The sequence below is a fragment of the Oncorhynchus tshawytscha genome, linkage group LG08 (genome assembly GCF_018296145.1).
Source record: "Oncorhynchus tshawytscha isolate Ot180627B linkage group LG08, Otsh_v2.0, whole genome shotgun sequence".
NCBI classification, from domain to species: Eukaryota; Metazoa; Chordata; class Actinopteri; order Salmoniformes; family Salmonidae; genus Oncorhynchus; species Oncorhynchus tshawytscha.
The window spans coordinates 36,297,761-36,325,736 of record NC_056436.1 but is presented as its reverse complement, the minus strand read 5'-3'; the positions used below and the strand labels follow the sequence as shown (position 1 = coordinate 36,325,736).

General features: G+C 43.6%; 1 protein-coding gene across 1 annotated transcript in view; it reads right to left on the bottom strand.

The window, feature by feature from the left end:
• LOC112256530 (transcription regulator protein BACH2) overlaps positions 1 to 24,364 on the bottom strand; it is a 46,881-nt gene extending 22,517 nt beyond the window's left edge. The window contains exon 1 of the mRNA XM_024429846.2: positions 24,106 to 24,364. The gene's annotated coding sequence lies outside the window, so the exon portion shown is untranslated. The remainder of the gene's footprint in view (positions 1 to 24,105) is intronic.
• Between the last annotated feature and the right edge of the window lie 3,612 nt (positions 24,365 to 27,976).

The window sequence follows — 27,976 nt, the reverse complement described above, 5'->3', positions numbered from 1 at the left end:
TTTTACGTTACTGTGATCAGGGCACTGTTGTGAATGAGACTCGGATCTCAATGGGTTAGCCTCAGAAGCTCAACTCAAAGGAATGCCACATCGATCCACATCATCTTCCATAGTTAGGGTTGCAAAGGGAGGGTTATATTACTGCGAACTTTCTATGTTTACCAGTAAACTACGAGAATTTTGGTAACTTTCAATGATTTTATGTTTTTTATTTATTTATTAAATAAAGATATTTATCTTTATTTAACCAGGTAGGCCAGTTGAGAACAAGTTCTCATTTACAACTGCGACCTGGCCAAGATAAAGCAAAGCAGTGCGACAAAAAACAACAACACAGAGTTAAACATAGGATAAACAAAAGTACAGTCAATAACACATTAGAAAAATCTATATACAGTGTGTGCAAATGGAGTAAGGAGGTAAGGCAATAAATAGGCCATAGTAGCGAAGTACTTACAATTTAGCAAATTAACACTGGAGTGAAAGATGTGCGGATGAGGATGTGCAAGTAGAAATACTGGTGTGCAAAAGAGCAAAAAGGTAAATAAAAACAATATGGGGATGAGGTAGGTAGTTGGATGGGCTATTTACAGATGGACTATGTACAGTACAGCTGCAGAGATCGGTAAGCTCCTCAGATAGCGGATGCTTAAAGTTAGTGAGGGAGATATAAGTCTCCAACTTCAGCGATTTTTGCAATTCATTCCAGTCATTGGCAGCAGAGAACTGGAAGGAAAGGCGGCCAAAGTGGGTGTTGGCTTTGGGGACGACCAGTGAGATATACCTGCTGGAGTGTGTGCTATGGTGTTATGTTGTTATGGTGACCCGTGATCTGAGATAAGGCGGAGCTTTACCTAGCAAAGACTTAGAGATGACCTGGAGTCAGTGGGTCTGGCGACGAATATGTAGCAAGGGCCAGCCGACGAGAGCACACAGGTCGCAGTGGTGGGGAGTATATGGGGCTTTGGTGACAAAACGGATGGCACTGTGATAGACTGCATCCAGTTTGCTGAGTAGAGTGTTGGAGACTATTTTGTAAATGACATCGCCAAAGTCGAGGTTTGGTAGGATAGTCCGTTTTACGAGGGTATGTTTGGCAGCGTGAGTGGAGGAGGCTTTGTTATGAAATAGGACATCGATTCTAGATTTAATTTTGGATTGGAGATGCTTAATATGAGCCTGGAAGGAGAGTTTACAGTCTAACCAGATACCTAGATATTTGAGGTTGTCCACATATTCTAAGTCAGAACTGTCCAGAGTAGTGATGCTAGTCAGGCGGGCATGTGCGGGCAGCGATCGGTTGAAGAGCATGCATTTAGTTTTACTTGCATTTAAGAGCAGTTGGAGGCCACGGAAGGAGTGTTGTATGGCATTGAAGCTTGTTTGGAGGTTTGTTAACACAGTATCCAAAGAAGGGCCAGATGTGTACATAATGGTGTCGTCTGAGTAGAGGTGGATCAAGGAATCACCAGCAGCAAGAGCGACATCATTGATATATACAGAGAAAAGAGTCGGCCCGAGAATTGAACCCTATGGTACCCCCATAGAGACTGACAGAGGTCCAGACAACAGGCCCTCCGATTTAACACACTGAACTCTATCTGAGAAGTAGTTGGTGAACCAGGCGAGGCAGTCATTTGAGAAAGGCTGTTGAGTCTGCCGATAAGAATACGGTGATTGACAGAGTCGAAAGCCTTGGCCAGGTTGATGAAGACGGCTGCACAGTACTGTTTTTTATCGATGGAGGTTATGATATCATTTAGTACCTTGAGCGTTTCTGATGTGCACCCGTGACTAGCTCGGAAACCGGATTGCACAGCGAAGAAGGTACGGTAGGATTCGAAATGGTCAGTGATCTGAACTTAGCTTTCGAAGACTTTAGAAAGGCAGGGTAGGATAGATATAGGTATGTAACAGTTTGGGTCTAGAGTGTCACCCCCTTTGAAGAGGGGGATGACCGCGGCAGCTTTCCAATCTTTAGGAATCTCAGACGATACAAAAGAGAGTAATAGGGGCTGCAACAATGGCAACGGATAATTTTAGAAAGAGAGGGTCCAGATTGTCTAGCCCAGCTGATGTAATCTATCATAAGACATTTAGTGGCCCTTTTGGGTCCTTCAGATTATCACAGGTGTCTGTAATTATCTCTGGCCCTCTGTGGCCTTATCACATTAAATGATTAAATAATAATAAAAAAATATCACAAATTTAATGACAAAGCTGTTAAACATTATCCTAAATATGAACCATAAACTTAGTGAATACCATTGGTATTTAATCAAATCAAATTTTATTTGTCACATACAAATTAATTAGCAGATGTTAATGCAAGTGTAGCGAAATGCTTGCGCTTCTAGTTCCGACCATGCAGTAATATCTAACAAGTAATCTAACAATTTCACAATATGAGGGTTTCAGCATGAAATATCCTTTAAAAAATGTTTTACACACTTTTATTTATTTTACTATGTCAATATGTATTTGTTGTCAATGTTTTGGCATCAAAATGGTGGGAGTTGTGAAAAAAGTCAATAGTTGAAAGAGTTGCAAAATAATGCCATTGTTGATGTTTTTTTCATTAATTAGGCTATTTTCTCTTGAACCACGTGGTCTATCTACTAGAAACTCGTGGACAATATAAGCACTGATATAAAAAATGAATACTATATATGAATATATATTTTAAAAGTTATTCAAGTATAAATTACCAAAGTTATGATAGATTGCCATAGATTTTCTGCTAATTAGCTAAATTAGTGAAGATTCCAGTAATTTTAGTAAATTACCGGTGGCTTTGCAACCCTACCCAACCCTACCCTTTTACCAAATCAAAAGAAGAAATAAAATACAGTTTTTACAGTGCATTTATTTTTCTAGGATAACTTACAAAACACATTTTATTATATATTATCCCTGTTTCGACCTGGAGTTTCCACAGGGAATGCACATAAACTTTTGAGTAATTTAGTGCAATATTATAAAATGGCATTTGTAGTTTAAAGTGAGGCTAGCCTATATTCAATCCATCGGCATCTATCAAAACACATCTAAGGCTGCCCCCTGAGTGAGAAGGAGGAAGAAAACAAACTTGTGATCGAAAGTAAACCAGCAGGATTATCAGCAACTAGCTGTGAATTATTTAGCACAGAGCACAGAGAGTGGAGCCCCAGTCTTCCTCTGGGCTGGCAGAGAAATATTAATTAACAAACAGTAATAATTCAGGGCTTCCCACTTGAAGGCCGATGTTGGTGGCGATGTACAGTACACTATACACCACTGACAACTGCTATGCCCTACTTCCCTCCACCCTGTGTTCTTCCTGCCCTGATTATGTCTTATTTTCAACTCACGACAATGTGTGCGTGTATGTGTGTGGCGTGTATGTGTGTGTGTGGCGTGTGTGTGTGTGTGTGTGGCGTGTGTGTGTGGCGTGTGTGTGTGTGTGTGTGTGTGTGGTGTGTGTGTGGCGTGTGTGTGTGTGTGGCGTGTGTGTGTGTGTGGCGTGTGTGTGTGTGTGGCGTGTGTGTGTGGCGTGTGTGCGTTGGGAGTGTGTGTAAGAGAGAACAATAAAAGGAAGGTGATGAAAGTGGGTTTTGCGTGAGGTTGACCTCAACCAAAACACACAAAGCCAAGCTTGACGGCAATGTGTGAAATCAATAAAACAATGTCAGACTTCTTTCGTTCCAACACATATTGGGGAAGAAAATATAAACACATTTGTTTTTATAATTAGTCATCAAAAGGGCATTAGGTGAAACATCATAAGACCAAAGCAAAAGGAATTGGGCAACAGGGTCCATTACCAAGGGCCTTCCCCTGAGGGCTGCTGGGACGGAAATGCACCAGTCACATCATCTGCGTTTAACAAAACCTCTTTGTTCTAGAATCAGGGTTAGGAGATCTCACTTTCAGAAGGTCAGTGAAACCCATGACATACAGTATGTCATCTGAGGTCATACCTAACACTGTTTGTGCGAGTCTCAATCTTCTTTACGGCTAAGTCATCCAGGCATTGTGAAGTGAAATTGGATTGACTGCAAACGAGCTCCCCACTGGCCCTCCAGACAGGAAAATGGCATATTCAAGGGTTACTCGAGACGCAACTGAAGGGCGAGTCGACCTGTGCACAGCCAGCCTGTTTAATAAAGGGCCTGTTTCATTTCAGATGAACTAGGTTAGAGCACACGGCATCTGAAATTCATTCATCACGGAGAGGAGAGATCCTTCATTATGAGTAGTTCATGTTTTAACTACAGAATAGAGAGAAAGAACCAGTGAGAGAAAGGAAAAAGAGGGAGACTGTGTGTGTGTGTGTGTGTGTGTGTGTGTGTGTGTGTGCAGTAGTAGTAGTGGTGTAACTTAGAATCTACTCCCCTCTAGACGCTGACATGATACATTGAACGTTGGCTCCCATCTCTGGCCATTGACTATCAATAGTCACTTTCACCTTGCTCGCTACCTCAGCGCACAGACATGCACACGCATACATTTTCTGAGGGAAAGTCATGCACAAACAATGGACCCACAATGTGGGTCACAAGCTTAGTCAGCTCAAGGTAGCTGGCTCTCCACTCCACAGCTGTATTCGACTAAGGTTGCACACATTCTTTCGCCCCAAAAACAACTTCTTTGTAATGGTGGACACTCCATGAAAGGACAACAACACACTCACTAAAGAGTTATCATCCACCACAACCATGAGTCATGCAGTGCATACCTCAGAAACCTTTACAGAGCAATGCCGTAATGTCTCTCTCTAGTCCATGTCAGGGTCAGTGACTCCAGTTAAATGCACCCTAGGCCTAGTAAACCCTTTCTCTCAGTGGGCCAGAGCAGATATTCCCCATAGGTAACAGCAGAAATGCATGGTGGTGGTGGAGAAAAGCAGTCTGTCCATGCTAGCCAGCCAGTCAGTGGGGAGCGCGGTCACGTCGTAGTAGCCTGGAGAGTATTTTGGGCGTGTGGTGGTAACTAAACTAAAGTGAACTAAGCGGAGGGAGCAGGAGGAGTGAATCATGACTTCCCACAGCTCAGCGCTTTGTTGGTCGGAGCCCAGCCAGCCCAGGGTGAGTCACCACCACAGCCCAGTTTAGAATGGTAACACACAGCTTAGAGCTAGCCGAGCGGCCATGTGACAGAAACGTACACTGTTGCTCTGGCCAGGAATAACCCCCAGCAGTCAGTCAGTGTGTGTAGAGAACTAACACGGCTGCCCAGCATTCATTCATGGTCAAACATGGACAGGCTGTTGAATGGATGAGTGTGTGTATATATGTGTGTGTTCGTGTGTTCGTGTGTGTGTGTGTGTGTGTGCGTGCGTGCGTGCGCGCGTGTGTGTGGGGGTCTGCATGGCTGCTTAATGCTTGACAATAGCCACGTCAGTACAAACAGACCATTCTCAGAATGTATCAGTAACCACGCAAGGATTTCAGTTGAAAAATTCCTCAAACAGAGAAAACATGAAAAACATCTCAGATTCAACGGTTCCTAAAACATCAGAGTGGCTTAAATGACCAAAGTCATCCAGGAGTGATTGTAAAGGCTTTGTGTGAACCCTAAGAACTACATGTCTCCTCGGGGTCTGTATCAAGGCTGACCCCCTGCCATGTGATACCACCTGGTGGTAATTTGGCAGCAGCCTCAGCGCCCGCCATACCGCCTCCGACCATTAACGACTGGCTGGATCCTCAGACACAGAGGCCTGATTAGTAGAAAGAGAGCGAGAAAGCTGGTGCGGGCGGCAAACCAGGAGAACTGTGGCTGATCACGTTTCACCCCAGAGCTGGGTGACGACCTCACAACAGCCGGTGTGTGTGTGTGTGTGTGGGAGAGAAAGATGAGCGAAAGAGAAGGGGGGGGTGAGGAAGTGGGGGAATGTAACTTACAAAAATGAAAACGTCAAACAACAAATATTTGTCATTTCCCCCCCAAAAAATTATTGAAATGCCATCAGGGGTCCACTCATATCTGCAACGTCCTGTGATTAACAAGCTCAAAACAGTACAGGTCAGGAACAACAGTGACATGCTTTCACAGTTTATCACGCCTCCATAGTATAGCATTCGTTTTCAGATCAAGTGGAAATAGTCTGGGGGAGGAAATGTGGTTTGGAGCCATGACACGGAACGATACCTTAATGTCAATGTGAGGGAGGACCTAGCGAAATATCACAGCAGTGAAAGTCAGGAGGATATGAATGGCCAAAATTGTGACGGAAGTGAGAGAAGGTGTGCGACAAGACCACAGGGTGACTTTCTGTTAAATACATTCTGGTTTTGAGGTACTTTCATAGAGGAAGATGAAAAACATGGAACTTGACTCTCCGGCACCTCTGAGAGGTCAGACAAGGATGGAGATGGCCAACAGCCACCGTTTCCACTTCCTCTAAAACATACATAGAAAACACAACATCACTCAAACAACCAGCATTAATCAATAATCAATACATTCCAAAATTGTATCCTTGAAGACTAGTCGTGGCAAAATATCTCTGGGTATTTAATAATTTTGCTTATATGCAATTTATGATAACTGATATTGATGTATGGGGACAAAATCCACATGCATGTAAAAAGAGATTGACTGATAACCACGAGGGTGTGAAACCTCTCTGTTGACAAATGAGTCACAAAGAGAGGAAAATTGTGACAACCACTTTCATGTGGGATATTTCATTCACTGGCTAACACTAACATCCTCTGCAGCTGAAAAACGAAAGCACATGTGTGGGTCGTTCCACACCTACAGTGTTTCCATAAAGGAAAATCTACCTGTTTAAAAAGCAAGATAATACAGTACACAATGACATGATCTGAATTGTTACTCAGAAAGTTTGTTATTTACAGTGCAGCAGATATTCTGTCAGATTTTGGAAATGTATTCTGTAAGGACCAAATCCTAACTCAGATATTTGTGTCAAATCATGCATTGAGGTCAACAGAACATTCAGGTTACACATGTGAACTCAAGATACACTTTAGCCCTGCAAAGAGAAAATGTATTGATGAAATCCGAGCGTAATCCATTGCTGTAATTTTATCCAGAAACGGAGTCACTGTGGCCTGGTTACTGGATGTCAGGATGCAGCTGGGAAGATATATTATTAAGAAAAGATATTCAGTGGCATCTTGGTTTGTTCGTATATTGGGATCCCAATTAGCTTTAGCAGAAGCAGCGAATACCCCTCCCCCCGCCCCGTAGTCTCATCCTCCCTTCTCACAGGAACAGTGATGATAACAACTGGCCCTAATAAAAAAACAGAGCAGCTTCTGTGACAAGGTGTGTGTATAGATTACACCTGTCCTCACTCAAGCAAGGGACTTTCCATCTGTGGGGACATTTTATTGTATGTCAGTCCATTTCCTGATTGAAGTCATCCACTCTCCTCTTCTTTCTGCTCTGTGGCTGACATCATTTATGACCTGGGGTCTTTTGCTTCAGTCTCCATATCTTGCACACTCTATGGTTTCTGATCAACTCAGGTGTTACCCCCCCAAAAAATGATTGGATGTCTCACATCTGTAGAGTCATGCAATGGTAGAGCATCTAGTGCCAACACAAATGTTAGAGGCTGGGAATCCACCCAAAATGAGATATGGGTGATATAAACAAGTAAGAAAGAAAGGTTGTGGACCAATGTACTTCCCCAACAATGTCCGACATCAATCAAACTAACAACCCTATCTTCAACGTCTCGCATCCATCTACCCTACGCGTCAAAATATGGTACGGTCCCTATGATCGCTGTCTCTACCAAAGTCATCAGACTACGCCAAAAGAAGCTGATCTCAGGGCCTCCACAGCTCCATCAGTGTTAATGGTACATGATGGGGAATATTAATACAAGCCCAAAAGACCACTGTCTCGTGCCATCGCAAAATGAGCAGATTGTGCCCATCTCACATCGCAATTAACACAACACAGCAGCCAATTAACGTGACACAGCAGCCATTTCTTCATCATTATCTGTAATACATTCACAGCTGCCTAAGATATGTCAGACATTCATAGAGAGGCATGTGTAACGGCAATCTCTATTGGGCCTCTCAAATTGGATTATCTGTCATACCGGATGTGTATGACAGTACTGCAGGGGCTTGTGAGAGTTCTAACCTGACAAAGAAACTAAAAAAAGACAATGGGGTCTGTTGCAGTGTTGCAGTGAACATTCCAAGTAAAGGATTACAAATAATTATTGAAATGTCTATTTCAGTCATGTTGTAGAAGGATGTAGTGTTTGGAACCTAAGCTTGTTTTCGTATTGGAGGGTAAAAGCAAGGTGGTGCGTCACTTCCTACGAGTATGACCAAGCGGTTGTTTATTTACCTCCTACTGTACTATATAATCTGTCCCAGAACCGTCGAGGCTCACAAACACTAATCCCCTCACATCAAAGACCAAACTATGTCTTCTTTCAGCCACAAACATGGAAATGAATGTGGAAGCATTATCATGTAAAAAGACAGGTGTAATATCCACCACATAGGGCACAATCTCACATCCAATGTTGTATTGCATTGCACTGTATTAACATGAGGTTATTTAAGCAATAAGGCCTGGGGGGGTGTGGTATATGGCCAGTGTAACCGGCTAAGGGCTGTTCTTAAGCATGACGCAACGCAGAGTGCTCGGACACAGCCCTTAGCCGTGGTATATTGGCCAAATATCACAAACCCCAGAGGTGCCTTATTGCTATTAGAAACTGGTTACCAACCTAATTAGAGCAGGAAAATAAATGTTTTGTCATACCCGTGGTATATGGTGTAACGGCATTCAGAGGTGGAAGAAGGATCGGACCAAAGCACAGCGTGGTAAGTGTTCATGATGACATATTTAATGAAACAAACTGAACACTGAAATACAAAACAATCAAGTGAACGAACGAAAACCGAAACAGTACCGTGTGGACCAAACACTCACACGGAAAACAAACACCCACAATCCAAAAGTGAAACCCAGGCTACCTAAGTATGATCCTCAATCAGGGACAACAATTGACAGCTGCCTCTGATTGAGAACCATACTAGGACAAACTTAAAACCCAACATAGAAAAACAAACATAGACTGCCCACCCCAACTTACGCCCTGACCATACTAAAACAAAGACAAAAACAAAGAACGTGACAGTACCCACCCCCCCCCAAAGGTGCGGATTCCGGCCGCAAAACCTAAACCTATAGGGGAGGGTCTGGGTGGGCGTCTGTCCACAGTGGCGGCTCTGGCGTGGGACGTGGACTCCACTTCACCATAGTTTTTGTCCGCCTCTTAGCCCGCCTCCGTGGCCTCTTTAGAGCGGCGACCCTCGCCGCCGACCTTGGACTGGAGACCCCAGCCACGGGTCCCGAATGGACGGGGGATTCCGGCAGCGTCGTAGTGAAGGACGACTCCGGCAGCGCCGGACAGGCGGGAGACTCCGGCAGCTCCGGATTGAAGGGCGATTCTGGCATGCCTGGCTGACTGACGGCTCTGGAGGCTCCTGGCTGACTGGCGGCTCCTGGCTGACTGGCGGCTCCTGGCTGACTGGCGGCTCCTGGCTGACTGGCGGCTCCTGGCTGGCTGGCGGCTCCTGGCTGACTGGCGGCTCCTGGCTGACTGGCGGCTCAGGACAGACTGGCGGCTCTGGACAGAGTGGTGGCTCAGGACAGACGGGAGACTCTAGCGGCTCAGGACAGACGGGAGACTCTGATGGCTCAGGACGGATGGGAGACTCTGGCGGTGCTAGGCAGGAGGAAGGCTCTGGCGGCGCTGGACAGGCGGGAGCACCTGTAGGGAGGAGATGGAGAGACAGCCTGGTGCGGGGGGCTGCCACCGGAGGGCTGGTGCGTGGAGGTGGCACCAGATAGACCGGTCCGTACAGGCGCACTGGAGCTCTTGAGCACAGAGCCTGCCCAACCTTACCTGGTTGAATGCTCCCCGTAGCCAGGCCAGTGCGGCGAGGTGGAATAGCCCGCACTGGGCTGTGCTGGCGAACCGGGGACACCATGCGTAAGGCTGGTGTCATGTACGCCGGCCCAAGGAGATGCACTGGAGACCAGATGTGCAGAGCCGGCTTCATGGCACCTGGCTCGATGCCCACTCTAGCCCGGCCGATACGAGGAGCTGGGATGTAGCGCACCGGGCTAAGCACGTGTACTGGGGACACCGTGCGCTCCACCGCATAACACAGTGCCTTACCAGTACGACACCCTCTCTCTCCACGTTAAGCACGGGGAGTTGGCGCAGGTCTCCTACCTGCCTTAGCCACACTCCCCGTGTGCCCCCCCAATACATTTTTGGGGCTGCCTCTCGGGCCTCCTTGCCAGCCGTGTTCCCTCAAATCGCTGGCTCCTCTCTCCGGCTGCCTCTGCTCTCCTAGCTACCTCCACCTGTTCCCATGGGAGACGATCCCTTCCAGCCAGGATCTCCTCCCATGTGTAGCAACCCTTGCCGTCCAAAACGTCCTCCCATGTCCAGGAGTCCTGACATCGCTGCTGCTGCTGCTGCCCGTTACCACGCTGCTTGGTCCTTTTGTGGTGGGTGTTTCTGTAACGGCATTCAGAGGTGGAAGAAGGATCGGACCAAAGCGTGGCGTGGTAAGTGTTCATGATGACATATTTAATGAAACGAACTGAACACTGAAATACAAAACAATAAAGTGAACGAAGGAACGGAAAACAAACACCCACAATCCAAAAGTGAAACCCAGGCTACCTAAGTATGATTCTCAATCAGGGACAACAATTGACAGCTGCCTCTGATTGAGAACCATACTAGGCCGAACTCAAAACCCAACATTGAAAAACAAACATAGACTGCTCACCCCAACTCACGCCCTGACCATACTAAAACAAACTAAGGTCAGAACGTGACATACGGTCTGATATACCACGGCTTTCAGCCAATCAGCATTCAGGGCTCGAACCACCCAGTTTATAATACTCAATAACTTATCAACATTTACCACAGCTGCTGCAATAACATTATTTTTAGAATAAGAATGCGTGAGGAGAAATGCACAACCCTGTTCTTTCCACATTAAAATGAAAGAGGTCGAACCGCTGACTAAGTGATCAAACATAACAAACAGACCAGAGCAATGACCTGTGTTTGTTTTTGTTCCCTTGATTGGAGTGGTTTTCCCCCTCAATGACCCCTCGTTCCTCGTGGAGCACATGACTCTGTCATAGAGTCTGACTGGCCGGCTGGCCGGTGTAACTTAGCTCCCAGGAAGAACCTTAGAGCCCCACTCAGGTTCACTGGGTTCAGCTGGTTAATGACTGACAGCCTGTAGAATGTAGTCCCAGCTAAAGTGCATTCCAAGAATCCAGCTCATTCTCTCTCGCCCTGCCTATGTTTCTTCCTGTGGTTCGTGAGGATTCCATGCCTGCCTTCCTGTCTAACTCCTCTCTCTGCATGAAGCTTCTCAAGGGTTTCCTCTCTCTCTCTCTCTCTCTCTCTCTCTTTCTCTCGCTCACACACTCACACCGAGCTTGATGAGTTCTACAGGCCTTTTTCCTACTGACTTGTTCACTGGCTTCACACTGGCTCTTCGACTGCAAGGCCTTTGCCATTGTTTTGCCCAGTGGTGCCATGACTCAAATCAAATATGACCTATATGTATCTGGAGGCCTATAAACAAGCAAGAGAGAATGGGAATAAACAACATGGGCTTTGGCTTATCTGGTGGGCACACCCATGGAATCCATGGATTAATGCACCCCCCTAAACAACAAAGACTCAGGGTATGATCTTGTCACCATCTGCCCATGCTCCACTAATCATGCCCTGCCATGCCAGATGGGCTGCCAGATATATGGCAAGGTTATCCAACCCCAACCCAGCCAGCCATCAGCTGTGCCAATACTGGGCCAGAATGCCCGGACTGGGGACATTCTAGTTTCTATGAAGCAGACTAGCCTGGTATTGGGCAATCAAGAGGGCTTTTCTGTTAAATCAATGCATACACATTAGAGCATATACATACAGCCTCTGGACTGTATGAAATATATGACAATGGTGGTCTGTGTCAAACTATGCTGCCAAAATGTATAAGCATCCCCTAATATGCTGTCAAAATCCTACAATCCGGCGAGCACAATTCTTACCAGCGGTAGGTCCGGATGAATACATGAATGTGGAATCTGTCAAGAAACGCCAAAATTCAACCACAATGTGAAAACAACTGTCATGCTGTGAACATGAATTGTGAATTCCATGCCTATTAAACGTGATGTACTGGTGGCACAGATACGAGCACAGCCCACTGGGCACACCACATCATATCAACATGGATAGTTGGGTAATATTTGATTGAGATGTTGATCAATGAGATTACATACTATATTCACCCACTCAAAAAGACAGCCAAAAGTTTGTTGAATTGCCAATGTGTTATCACTATGGTGGTTTCTAGTGATGTGCAGTTTGCGAACAATTTGTGCTTTTTGAATGACTCCTTTTACTGACTCGTGAGTTATGACTTGTTTTTATGGGCGACTCGTTCATTTTAGTCATTCGTTTGACCTGCTAGTGCTGGCCGCAATGAGTCTTACAGCGGGACTAATACATACTACTCATTGTCAGCGGCTCCAGAGATGTGCTCCGACCACCAACTGTCTGTCATATGTGCGCAGGACAATAGATCCTGAGCATAGAGGAAAAAGACATGTTAAGAATTGATAATTGAATGTGCATGGTGCAAGAGTGAATGCAATTCAATGATTATTGAATATTATGACGGACAGAGCTTTCTAGACCCTCAACACACTCGAGCTCTAGAACGTCCACAAACACAAACTCGAGGAAAGAATCGTTGGGGGTCTGCAGTTTGCCGAACGACATTGCTCTTATCACCCTCACGGCAGTCAAGCAATGCACTCTGTCAAGAGTCGTTCACAATCTAGCCCGGTTGCGGCCCCAACTAGACCTCATTTCAAATGTATCAACACATTTGTATGCCTAGCGATCAACAAATGTACATTGTTAAAAGCACAGTCACAAATGACAGTCTCAGTCACAAATGACAGCTCCAATAAGACACCTATTGTGAACGACGTGAACGAGAGGCTTGTCGAGTCATGACTCTTTCGAATTTTCAGTTCATCGTTCGTTCGTGATCTGGGCATGACTGGCTCAAATGAACAAAATGAGTCGAAAGATTTGTTCTTTTGACTGAACGAGTTGAAAAGATCCGAGTCGGTTAAAAGAGCTGAACCTTCCATCCCTGTCTCAAAGCACAACCAAATTCCAATGGAAAAACAATGACTCATTTTCGGTTTAGTCGCCACCCAAATGTCTATCATTGCACATTCAACCATTTAAAAGCACAACAAAGTTCAAATGGGAATACAATGTCAGATATTTTGTTTATTTATACAACAGATTAATGGATTATCAATGTGCTTCATCTAATAGCAGAAACAAATGGTCTGGACTGGAGATGTGATTACATTAAAAGTACATGGTGCAAATGATCAATGCCATTTCAGTTTCTGCGTAGATTATTACAGAAATTGTGAAGATCTCCACAGACCTGCGAAGACCTATGCATGCTATGTTGAACATGTACGCCTTATATGATTACATAAGAAGAAATGTATAGTTACAGTAACCTCAAAATGTGGCCATGGATGTGTTAGGGAAAGGGGGATACCTAGTCAGTTGTACAACTGAAATGTTTCTTACACGTTTAACCCAACCCCTCTGAATCAGAGAGGTGAGGAGGGTTGCCTTAATCAACATCCACGTCTTCGGTGCCCAGGGAACAGTGGGTTAATGCCTTGCTCAGGGGCAGAACAACTGATTTTTACCTTGTCAGCTCGGGGACTCCAGCCAGCAACCTTTCTGTTACTGACCCAATGTTACATTCGTTTGTAAGATAACCTTAACTTAGGTTATTTGCTGTATTACAAAAGTAATATTGAATTGTGTTTGGTTGACAAGGCAACCAACTATAAACATTTTTAAAAAGATGTACAGTGCCTTGTGAAAGTATTCGGCCCCCTTGAACTTTGCGACCTTTTGCCACATTTCAGGCTTCAAACATAAAGATATAAAACTGTATTTTTTTGTGAAGAATCAACAACAAGTGGGACACAATCACGAAGTGGAACGACATTTATTGGATATTTCAAACTTTTTTAACAAATCAAAAACTGAAAAATTGGGCGTGCAAAATTATTCAGCCCCCTTAAGTTAATACTTTGTAGCGCCACCTTTTGCTGCGATTACAGCTGTAAGTCGCTTGGGGTATGTCTATCAGTTTTGCACATCGAGAGACTGACATTTTTTCCCATTCCTCCTTGCAAAACAGCTCGAGCTCAGTGAGGTTGGATGGAGAGCATTTGTGAACAGCAGTTTTCAGTTCTTTCCACAGATTCTCGATTGGATTCAGGTCTGGACTTTGACTTGGCCATTCTAACACCTGGAGATTCCATTGTAGATTTTGCTTTATGTTTTGGATCATTGTCTTGTTGGAAGACAAATCTCCGTCCCAGTCTCAGGTCTTTTGCAGACTCCATCAGGTTTTCTTCCAGAATGGTCCTGTATTTGGCTCCATCCATCTTCCCATCAATTTTAACCATCTTCCCTGTCCCTGCTGAAGAAAAGCAGGCCCAAACCATGATGCTGCCACCACCATATTTGACAGTGGGGATGGTATGTTCAGGGTGATGAGCTGTGTTGCTTTTACGCCAAACATAACGTTTTGCATTGTTGCCAAAAAGTTCAATTTTGGTTTTATCTGACCAGAGCACCTTCTTCCACATGTTTGGTGTGTCTCCCAGGTGACTTGTGGCAAACTTTAAACAACACTTTTTATGGATATCTTTAAGAAATGGCTTTCTTCTTGCCACTCTTCCATAAAGGCCAGATTTGTGCAATATACGACTGATTGTTGTCCTATGGACAGAGTCTCCCACCTCAGCTGTAGATCTCTGCAGTTCATCCAGAGTGATCATGGGCCTCTTGGCTGCATCTCTGATCAGTCTTCTCCTTGTATGAGCTGAAAGTTTAGAGGGACGGCCAGGTCTTGGTAGATTTGCAGTGGTCTGATACTCCTTCCATTTCAATATTATCGCTTGCACAGTGCTCCTTGGGATGTTTAAAGCTTGGGAAATCTTTTTGTATCCAAATCCGGCTTTAAACTTCTTCACAACAGTATCTCGGACCTGCCTGGTGTGTTCCTTGTTCTTCATGATGCTCTCTGCGCTTTAAACGGACCTCTGAGACTATCACAGTGCAGGTGCATTTATACGGAGACTTGATTACACACAGGTGGATTGTATTTATCATCATTAGTCATTTAGGTCAACATTGGATCATTCAGAGATCCTCACTGAACTTCTGGAGAGAGTTTGCTGCACTGAAAGTAAAGGGGCTGAATAATTTTGCACGCCCAATTTTTCAGTTTTTGATTTGTTAAAAAAGTTTGAAATATCCAATAAATGTCGTTCCACTTCATGATTGTGTCCCACTTGTTGTTGATTCTTCACAAAAAAATACAGTTTTATATCTTTATGTTTGAAGCCTGAAATGTGGCAAAAGGTCGCAAAGTTCAAGGGGGCCGAATACTTTCGCAAGGCACTGTATCTACTGCTTAGTTAATTCCATCTGAGCCACTGGCTTAATCCCATTCCTTAACTTTAATTTGTGGTTGAGTTGGAGACGTGAATCGAACATATAATTTGTTAACTTGTCGGCAACTTATTAGACTATTTATTGCATTTCAAAAGTGATATTGAATTGTTTGGTTGTCAACGCAACCAAATATCAACACTTGATGTATCTTCTGCTTAGATAGTTCCATCTGTCCCGCTGACTTAGTCTGGCTTTAATGGCAGTTTGTATACAAATTAATAATTGATACATTGATGACTTTTTTCAAATCCAATGTATTTCCCACACAAATTCCACATCACAATATGTTGACAAATTACATTGAAACAACGTTGATTCACCCAGTCTGTGCCCAGTGGGAGGGAACTGCATGCATCAGGACATAGGATGTACACATCCTTTCACACTGATAAAAAATACACATTTCTGCTGTGCTAGCAGGGCTGGGGGATATGGCCTACAAATCATCTCATTTTTTTTTTTTCAAACTTATGGGCGATTCACATTTCATAAGAAATAGCACAAAAGGTCAATACGTTTTTATAAATGTGTGCACTTCCATACATTTTGCATTAAAAAAAAAAACATTTTATTTCATATAGGAATTTGATGGAATATCGGTTTCGATGCAGGTTTGCTGACAGTCATGGTGAAAAATCACGGGATCCAGGCGTGAAATAGAATCACATGACAGACACCGCTGCTTGAGCACCATTAAACCCTCTACTGCATTCACAGACAATATGTTAATGGGGGAGAAAGCGAGAGAGAAAGAGAGAGAGAGACAGAGATATAAACGCATAATAAAGGTACATAAAGGAGGGAAAGCTAAAGATAGAGAACACAGAAAGAAAAAGACAATGAAAGCGATAGATAGAAAGAGAGGGATATTCATCTACAGCCTCTCTCCACGGTTTGGTCTGTCTGCCCTGGAGCGCTCTGGCACTCAGGCGTCCCCAGAGACAGTCTGTCCTTATCACCTTGGACGGATTGATGGGAGTGATAATGGGGAGAGGAGAGGAGGTGGCGAGGCGTCGCTCCGACTGCTTTTCCTGCACCTCAGCAAACCTCTCAGAGAGACAGGAATCCTGATACACTCAGTCATACCCGCACTTGACTTTCACTGCGCTCTACACTGTAAATTATACATGTACCTCACAGCACTATCTGTACTCTGTACATACTAGGGGGCTGTGCTTCAATACTGCCTGCCAGACAGTGTGTGGAAGAATAACATACGAGTTGATGTCTCATATGGATAGATTCCGCATGGGTAACGGTAGATTCTGTACTATGTCTTTCTCCAGTGGAGTTGAATCCAATGCATTGGTACCACTGTCTGTCTATCATACAGACGTTCCTCTGTGTGACAGCACCGAGAAATGCCTGACAGTGCTTCACCATACATAATGTAATTGTCTATTTCCATGTAAAAGGGCCAATGAGCACCAGCATGTCAAGTACATAGGAGCATGTCCAATTGGCTGTCAAATGCAAGCTAAGAGTCAATATTTTTTTTAATTAAGGCATATACTGTATACATTTTTCAACAATTTTCCATCCTATAAATTAGAAATAATCAAAGGCTTTGATTCTGGTCAAACAGAAGGAAAAGAGTCTTAGAAAACATCTACCGGAAAAAGTCTTAAAAGGTTTTAGAAATACATCAAAACAGAATAATGTTGAAGTAAAGACCCCTTCCAACTAATATCAACACTTATATTTAGTTTAGGAGAAATGTTTCTGCCTTCTATAAGTTTAAGAAGCATTGCCTTGTGCCTTGAAATTCCGTTACCAAAAACCCACGTCTTTAAGATATTTTCTAATTTCTCTCCCTCATGAGGAGAGGATAATGAAAATTCACAAAAGTAATATTTTCACAAAAGTAACAAGTAATGGAACACCTCTCAATTAGTTATAGTGTTTTTACTGATTAAGTGATTAATCCCCCCCACGCTAAATTTGCCACCACTGCTGAAATAAATCCTAAGGGAAACACTATGAGTGGAATATGACAGGCACACACACGCACACACAAAGACGCAGCAGACACACACACACACAAGCGGACACAGACACACAGGCGTATACAGACGTGGACAAACACACACAAAACACCCTCTGGCAATGTCCTCACATGACGAATCTAAGATGAAAATAGACCCGCATTCAGTTCAGCTAGTCCTATTTATTCTTATTACGATGTGACAAAATACGGGTCGGCAGCCGGCAGATAGCATAGTGGTTTGAGAGGCAACCGGAGGGTTGCCAGTTCAAATGCCAGGTCTTACAAGACAAATCTGTCAGGAAGTGAGCTGGCAACCGGAGGGTTGCTGGTATCAAATCTTAGATACCATCGCCTGCTGTTGTGGACTTGAGCAAGGCACTTAAACCCCCGAAAACAACTACTCCATGGGCCCCATAGTATAGTGGCACCCTGTTCTATGTGTATCTTTCTGAGAGGCTGGGATATTTGATTTGTTTTAACCTTTATTTAACTAGGTAAGTCAGTTAAGAACAAATTATTATTTACAATGGGTAGCTGCCTTGTTCAGGGATAGAACAACAGATTTTTACCTTGTCAGCTCAGGGATTCAATCTAGCAACCTTTCAGTTACTGCCCCAACGCTCTAACCACTAGGCTATCTGCCACCCCAAAGCGGAAGTCAAATTTCTGTTTGACCTTGATACAATTAGACAAATAAAGTGATCTTAAACTTTAATCTGCAAGATGCAATTTTTGGGGCGACCCAACCAAATTCATATAGAAATGTGATTTACAGATCTGTCATTCTCATTGAAAGCAAGTCTAAGAAGCGGTATGTCTGTTCTATGTGCGTTATTTCTATGCTTCCCATTCTTAAATTTCATTTTTGAGTCTTTAACTTTCGGTTTGGTACCTCAGCTTCAAACAGCTGAAAATACAATATTTTTGGTGATGGAAAAGATATTTCACAGCAGTTTAGATGATACAATGATTCCCTACATTGCACCTGCTTATTTTGTCACATAAACTGAAATTAGGGGGAACTATTCGAATTTTAGCAACCAGGAAATGGCGGAGCAATTTTAATTTAAATTTAGACACAATCTACAATTTCCACTATAAATGTGACTGTCAAAACGCGACTGATTTTGCTTTTCTGTACAGTGCATGTCCACATATCTTGGATGTGTTGCTGATATGACAAGGCAGTGAGAAGTTACCACAAGCAAATCCTGTTATTTAAGCGAGTGACAGTGACAATACGCCTCCGTACATACACAGCACAGGAAGTGTGTTTCACTCTCCTCCCAACCACATGTATGTCTGTCACAGGATGCAAATCGCCAACCTGAACCTGCCCACCACACACTCACTCATTTGAAGTTACTGAAGTAGAAGACAAGCCACACTTGCAGTGTTGTGTATTCATGGATGCCATATATACTTTAAAAAAATAGTATTATCTTTCGTCTCTCTGTGTTTTAATAATTTTCCTTCAATTCGCTGAATCTATCTCACCAGAGAAATCATCCGAGTGAGGGAAACAGCGCCCCTCTGTTTCAGTATGTGTAGCCGATGTATCTGATGCTGTCTGGACAAAAAGAGTATGACATGTTGCCACCATAGCCTTAGATTGATTGATGTTTTGCAAGCATTTGATTTCCCTTGATAAAAAATAAATAAAATAATTAGCTAATCAGCGAGCGTTGAGCTGAGCTCAACTAAAGTTCAATATATAAACCTAGCCTAGATGTTGCCTAGTGTGCTCAGTTTATAGCTGATATATGTACATTTTTGTGCAACCCAACCAAATTCACATAGAAATGTGAGTTACAGATCTGTCATTGAAAGCAATTCTAAGAAGCGATACATATTTTCTATGTGCGCTATTTCTATGCTTCCCGTTCTTAAGTTTAGGTTTTGCGTCTTTTACGTTCGGTTTTGTACACCAGCTTCAATCAGCTGAAAATACCATATTTTTGGTTATTGAAAATATATTTCACAGCGGTTTAGATTACAATGATTCTCTACACATTGCCTGTTTCAAATCAAATCAAATCAAATCAAATTGTATTAGTCACATGCGCTGAATACAACAGGTTTAGACCTTACAGTGAAATGCTAACTAACAAGCCCCTAACCAACAATGCAGTTAAAAAATATGAATAATAATAATAAATAAAAGTAAGACTATTTACAGGGGGTACCGGTACAGAGTCAATGTGCGGGGTCACCGGTTAGTCAAGGTAATTGAGGTAATATGTACATGTAGGTAGTGTTATTAAAGTGACTATGCATAGATAATAACAGAGAGTAACAGTGGCGTAAAAAGGGGGGGGGGGGTGCAAATAGTCTGGGTAGTCATTTGATTAGATGTTCAGGAGTCTTATGGCTTGGGGGTAGAAGCTGTTTAGAAGCCTCTTGGACCTAGACTTGGCCCTCCGGTACCGCTTGCCGTGCGGTAGCAGAGAGAACAGTCTATGACTAGGGTGGCTGGAGTCTTGACAATTTTTAGGGCCTTCCTCTGACACCGCCTGGTATAGAGATCCTGGATGGCAGGAAGCTTGGCCCCAATGATGTACTGGGCTGTACGCACTACTCTCTGTAGTGCCTTGTGGTCGGAGGCCGAGCAGTTGCCATTCCAGGCAGTGATGCAACCAGTCAGGATACGCTTGATGGTGCAGCTGTAGAACCTATTGAGGATCTGAGTACTCATGCCAAATCTTTTCAGTCTCCTGAGGGGGAATAGGTTTTGTCGTGCCCTCTTCATGACTGTCTTGGTGTGCTTGGACGGTGTTAGTTTGTTGGTGATGTGGACACCAAGGAACTTGAAGCTCTCAACCTGCTCCACTACAGCCCCGTTGATGAGAATGGGGGCATGCTCGGTCCTCCTTTTCCTGTAGTCCACGATCATCTCACTTTTGCATTCTCCTTTTGTCCAGGTAGGAAAGGGCAGTGTGGAGTGCAATAGAGATTGCATCACCTGTGGATCTTTTAGGGTGGTAATGCAAATTGGAGTGGGTCTAGGGTTTCTGGGATAAGGGTGTTGATGTGAGCCATGACCAGCCTTTCAAATCACCTCACGGCTACAGACGTGAGTGCTACGAGTCTGTAGTCATTTAGGCAGGTTACCTTAGTGTTCTTGGGCAAAGGGAATATGGTGGTCTGCTTAAAACATGTTGGTATTACAGACTCGGACAGGGAGAGGTTGAAAATGCCAGTGAAGACACTTGCCAGTTGGTCAGCGGATGCTCACAGTACACGTCCTGGTAATCCGTCTGGCCCTACGGCCTTGTGAATGTTGACCTGTTTAAATGTCTTACTCACATCTGCAGCGGAGAGCGTGATCAAACAGTTGGTGCTCTCATGTATGTTTCAGTGTTATTTGCCTCGAAGAGAGCATAGAAGTAGTTTAGCTCATCTGGTAGGCTTGTGTCACTGGGCAGCTCTTGGCTGTGCTTCCCTTTGTTGTCTGTAATGGTTTGCAAGCCCTGCCACATCCGATGAACGTCGGAGCCAGTGCTGTATTGACACTTTGCCTGTTTGATGGTTCGTTGGAGGGCATAGTGGGATTTCTTACAAGCTTCCGGGTTAGAGTCCCGCTCCTTGAAAGTGGCAGCCCTAGTCTTTAGCTTAGGGCAGATGTTGTCTGTAATCCATGGCTTCTGGTTGGGGTATGTATGTGCGGTCACTGTGGGGCCGACGTCATTGATGCACTTATTGATGAAGCCAATGACTGATGTGGGGTACTCCTCAATGCCATAGGAAGAATCCCGGAACATATTCCAGTCTGTGCTTGCAAAACAGTCCTGTAGCTTAGCATCTGCTTCATCTGACTACTTTTTTATTGACCGAGTCACTGGTGCTTCCTGCTTTACTTTTTGCTTGTAAGCAGGAATCAGGAGGATAGAATTATGGTCAGATTTACCAAATGGAGGGTGAGTGAGAGCTTTGTACACGTCTCTGTGTGTGGAATAAAGGTGGTCTAGAGTTTTTTAACATGCTGATAGAAATGTGGTAAAACAGATCTAAGTTTCCCTGCATTAAAGTCCCCAGCCACTAGGAGCGCCGCCTCTGGATGAGCATTTTCCTGTTTGCTTATGGCAGAATACAGCTCATTGAGTGCGGTCTTCGTGCCAGCATTGGTCTGTGGTGGTATGTAGACAGCTACAAAAAATACAGATGAAAAGCCTCTAGGTAAATAGTGTGGTCTACAGCTTATCATGTGATACTCTACCTCAGGCGAGCAAAACTTTGAGACTTCCTTAGATATCGTGCACCAAAAGCTTACATTTTTAAGTTGAAATGGTGCTGGAATTAGCAGAGGCAGTGCTCCAGTTTACGTTTAGCTGACTTTCGGCCTCAGGCCGAGACAATAACAAGACACAATGGCATAATAAATTCAACCACACCTTTGTTTCATCACAAAAGTTTAGAGCAACCGCTGTCCGGTGAAGTCCACAAAGCATATTGCATGTAACAAACAGTTAAATGACCTAGAGCATGGTCAAGCAAGTTAATGTTTTCGACATTTTCGGGCTACTAAACAACTATTGATTTAGAACCATGGAGTTACTGCAAGTCGCAAAGAAAACAGGAGCTGGTACCACTATTACAGCACCACGAGTGGGCGTATAACGCGAACATCTAGCAACCCAAAAGTTGCATGTTCGAATCTCATCACGAACAACTTTAGCTAATTAGCAGCTTTTCAACTACTTGCTACTTTGCAACTACTTAGTATTTTAGCTAACCTTAACCATTTAACTTAAATCCTAAACTTAACCCTGACCCATAGCTAACGTTAGCGGGCCACCTAGCTAGAATTCGTAACATATCATACATTTTGCAAAGATCGTTACATATCATACGTTTTGCAAATTTGTAACATATTGTACATTTCGCAAATTCGTAACATATAATACTAATTGTAATTTATCATACGAAATGGGCCATGAAAATCCACAAATTAATACATACCATACAAAACGTAACATATACTAAATGTAATGTCTCGGATTTATGTACAGAATAATACGAAATGATGGGCTGAAACACATACAAAGACCGAGGGGCGCTGTTTCGCTCGCTCGAATGCTTTCTCCGGTGAGATACATTCAGCCGCTTGCGAATTGATTATACATCATGAAACAGAGAGACGAAAGATACATTATTTTAATGGTCAATTTTGGTGGGAAACCTGGTTTCACTTGGCATCCATGAATACACGCCACTGTTCACAAGTCATCTCTCACATGCCACGTTCTATTCAATTTAGGACATGATCCTGGTGCGTGGTTGTGTGCATGTAGCTAGCTTCCCCATGCATGGTTGAATGTGTTCATTGACTGGCTCTGGCAGACTGACAACAACTCAGGGTCGTCCAAGTCCCACCTTCTCCTTGCCCCCTCTCCCTCACTCTATCCTTTCATTTCAAAACAATGATGTAAATCCGCTTCCTCGGAATCAGATGCTGTGCTAAAAATGTTCCACTCTCAAGTGCTTGAGTTGCTATTGCACCCAAATCCGCCTTTCCCCGTCATGTGAGACCATAAACAAGGAAAGATAAGGGAAAGCAAATGACCTTAGCATGATTAGATTAAAACAAAGAGGCAGCTGTTCAAAGACTGCTCAAGTAACAGGTCAGGGAGTGCGAGTGACACCACATTCCAGATTGAAAGATTACAATATTATTAGATGGCCAGAAGGGGTATACGAGATTCATGCATGGCACTGAAACGAAATCCGTTATATTACGTCAAAATAATCAATCAATGCAATTAATCCAAAAAATAAGATTAGGACATTCAATCATTGATCATTTAAAAATAATAATTTCAGACATTCATCTACATATGTTAAGATTTATTGTCAACTGTTATTGGTGTTTGTAGCCTAACACGTGGGGAGCAGAGTGACATCTAGCCGTGAAACAAAAATTGTCAATGTGCAATTTATTTCCCGTTTTTTTGTGAGTAAAAATCTATATTGCATGATTGCAAGTCACTAATTCGTTGAAAAACGTTAATAAAATGTCCTTCTAGCGCGGCCAAGGGCGGGAATACGAGCTACGAGATGTGATCCTTTGTCCCTCTCTGCCCCCCCTTTCCGCAAAATGACAGTGCCCTCATCGTTATGGAAGCTCGAGTCATGTTGACCAGGCAGCGACCACCCAGCCTCTGCGCTTTGACCGTTCGAAAACATGCCCCCCACAACAAAGCGCACTGTCACCGCTCTGCACAATGGGACGAGCACTTCAAGGTACAGCCAAATGAAGGATATCCGTTCGCTATGCTGATTAACAAAGTAAAAAAATATTTAAAAAATACACGCGTCTCTATGCATTTACGTATGCATATGATTGGATGTCAACAAAGAACTTGTGGGAAATGTAATGCAATGCGCGGCAACATCAGTATAAAACAATCACTGCAAATTGAACAATGCAATCGGGAAAAGGAACGCACTTTAAACCAAAGCCATAATGTAATTAGTTATAGGTAATAAGCAGTAATAAGCTCACCGTAACTTTCCCGTTTTCTTGCACGTCAGCGCTCCGTTGGTCTCTTACAAATTAGAATGGTTCCACATGGTGACTTCAGCAGCACCCCCTCCAAACTGCTGAAACCGCGTGTTTTTCAATAGTCATCAATATTTTGTTTTATAACGTGTAAAAGAGTGGTTACACTATTGCAATTGCTATTCAGTGAATGTTACGCGTTTTGTCCCTTTGAAAAACAGCGTGCAGCCTCCTCTGCTGTTTGTATCGCTTATGAAACGCCTTCTCCCAGGAGTTACATTGTTGACATTCGAGCGCTGACGTCACCCTGTCCCTCATTCACAACAATGCGCTGTGCAGAAATTACGCTACAGCCCCGGTCGCTTTGACATTTTACTCAAAATAGCGGGACGCACTTGGGGTTGGTGAATTGGCCTTACAATCATGTCACCGTAAATCCCCGTTTGGCTATAGAAGTGTTTAATTCAGCGCGGAGCGAGGCACAGGAGGATGGCTAGGAATGAAAACAGCATACAATGACGATAATCCTATGATGATCAACCATTAATAAAGGACAAAATAACATCCTATCGTCATACCAGCCCGAAGTCATAAAAAAGCTACAATAACAATTTAAAAAATTCATAATAATAATAATGCATCTCATTGATGACACATTTAAACACATTTATGACCAACCCCCCATTAACTGATTGTCATCACTCAGAGCAAACAATCCCCTTATTGCACATCACCAGTCTCTCCTTGAGTAGCAGAGATTCTTGTCAGACTCTATTCACATCACTGTTAGACCTCAGGACACAGAAAGCATGATCTCATCCTGCTACAGATCCATGACTGACTGACTGAACAATAGCCAGCATCAGCCGTGTTCACAACCCCATTCCCCATTATGCTACTAAAACCCTACACAATCACCATCAAGTGATGATGACATAGGCTATATAATGGTAATGCTACTGATAGTATATTTTTTTTAAAAATAAATCATATTATGGCCTATGAGTTTCAAGTTTCAAAGCATATTTACGGAAGGCATATGACCCTCTATGTGTCTGTTTGAGCATGCAGCTAAAGGTGAGAATGCCACAGGCAGGAAACAGTGGGCTTTGACATGATACATGCTTGTTAGTCGCCTACACAGAAATCCTATTTCAAGATCATTGTTTCAGGCTGTAACACAGAATGTGCGTGAAATATCATGGCAAATCTCTCCACTGGCCAAAAAGAAACCTACCTACATTTCATTTGAATGATCAATTCTAGACAATAATCATCAACAGCCATTTGTTACATAATTAGACAAATACAATTCAGAGGTTACAGCAGACACGAGACTGTCCACTCCTCTGCATTATGCAGAAACATATTGGTTCAGTATGGAGGCCACTCTAATATAGGTTGAACAAGGCAGCAATAGTCAGGCAGAGAGAGTGTGTTTTCTAATATAGAGACAGCGGATCCCCAAGGAGCTTTGCACGCTATAACGTTTTATCAGGTTGTCACAGACTTGCTGCTCCTAGAGCCCATTTATTTTCCCTGTGTGGCATGGGCTGGCTAGGACAAGAATTCGGCCCAGGCATTTTATCCACACCAGCACACATCAATGCGCACGCTGCCAACTCATATGCTCAGTATGGTGGAAAGAGGAGTGTCTTTGTAGTGTATTTCTTTGCTTGTATGTGTGTGTGTGTGGCAGGTGGGGGGCTTAAGGGTAGGCCTTGTCAAAGAGATTGGGCTGGCTTTAGAAAGGACTGAAAGTTGGGGATGGACTCAGAGTCACAGAGGGAGGAAGTTCCGGAGCCTAGGAGCAACCCTGGAGAAGGCCATGTCGCCGAATCTCTGGAGCTTCGTCCTGGGGATGACAAGGTGGCCTGCTGTGGTGGAACAGAGTGCACGTGTGGGTTGGTAGGGGAGAAAAAGGTCTGAGAGGTAAAAGGGGGGCAAGATCGTGAAGGGCTTTGTAGGTCAGAAGGAGGGTCTTGTAATCAATGTGCTGGGAGACAGAGAGCCAGTGGAGTTCACAAAGGAAAGGGGTGATGTGCTGCCAGGACTTAGCGTGGGTGAGGAGTCGGGCTGCAGAGTTTTGAACCATTTGGATCTTATGGAGAGAGCTTGAGTTGATGCTGGAGACTTGGGGAGAGGAAGAGACAGGGGTGTCAATGGTGAGGTTGCCAGTTTTGGGGAGTTTGGATTTGGTGCCTATGAGGAGGAGTTCTGTTTTATCACTGAGACCTTGAGTAAGTTTTGTTGCAACCATGTTTTTATTGTAGAGAGGCAGGATTCAGTGTGGGTCAGAGGTGGGTTGAGGAGGGATTTGGTGCTGTTGTAGAACTGGGTGTCATCGGCATAGCAGTGGAAGTCAAGGTTGAAGTGACGGAGGATCTGACCAAGGGGGCTGATGTAGATGATGAAGAGTAAGGGACTTAGCACAGAGCCATTGGGAACACCCTGTGTAACTGCAGCTGAATCTGAGGTGTGGACATTGAGGGAGATGTAGTGGGTCCGGTTTGTGAGGTATGATTGTAGCCAGGACAGTACAGATCCCTCAACACCTAGACCCTCAAGCCTGATGAGGAGGATCTGATCGCTCACTGTGTCAAACTAGTAACACTAGTAAGCTCTTTTGCACCCCATATCTCTACTTGCACATCATCATCTGCACATCTATTACTCCAGTATTTATGCTAAATTGTAATTATTTCGCCTCTATGGCCTATTTATTGCCTACCTCCCTACTCTTCTACAGTACATTTTCACACACTACATAGATTTTTCTTTTCTTTTGTGTTATTGACTGTACGTTTGTTTATGTCTAACTTTGTGTTGTTCTTTTTGTCGCACTGCTTTGCTTTATCTTGGCCAGGTCGCAGTTGTAAATGAGAACTTGTTCTCAACTAGCCTACCTGGTTATATAAAGGTGGAATAAAATAATAATTAAAAAAACAAGTCTGTCTGTCTGCTTCATCCTTATACATTATAAAACCCAAGCAAACGGCTTAGGCTATATTTCAAATTAGTGCCTGTCATATGTGATCCCCCGAATCATCGCCTGAATCATCACCAACCCTCAGTGTTCATTACTATTACAGGGCTACAGACTAACATTTTCCCCTGGTGTCACTGGTGCCACTAACTTTTACAGTTGGTGGCACCAGGCCAGGACTTGGTTGGACCCAAATCACGAGTTATCATCTTATAAAGTCATTCACAGTTCTTTATTAAGAAGTGTAATAAATAGACTACTGATGTATTCAGGAAATATGTTATTTCATATAACATGTCAAAGCAGGAATGCATGACCAGAAATTGTCATGACTTTTGGGTTGACAATTAGACTGTAGTTGCTATATTTTACTGTCAATTTCCAGATTTTTTTGTTCAACAGAGATTAATTCCATACATCTTTATGTGCACTAACTAATATCATAGGCGTATTAATTTGGGGTTACACATTAACTAGATCGCTAACTCTAAATATACTACTCACTGCTAGTAGGCTTGTATTTATCCAACAGTAAATGTAATGTCTTTAAAAAGCATTGCAGTTGTAGGCTACTACCCATGAGACCTATAGGCCTATGCCCTCACAGTGGCCTGTGAGGGCCATTTCGTGTGTGTGCTGCTCCATATCTCAATGCCTTATCAAATATCTTGGTTGTAAAATAGTTGCTATTGAGCTGAATATTAAGAAATCAGTTATTGTACCAACAGAAAGCTGAGGCACTTCACCAGGGACAAGGGAACGAAGCTTGAAATGTTATATGATCAGAACACACTTATCTCTCGAGCGCATGGGGGAGAGGAGAGTGTCTCGCTCATTATAGCAGCAAGCCCCAAAAAACAGGAACAGGGGCAGGGCACACACTTTCAT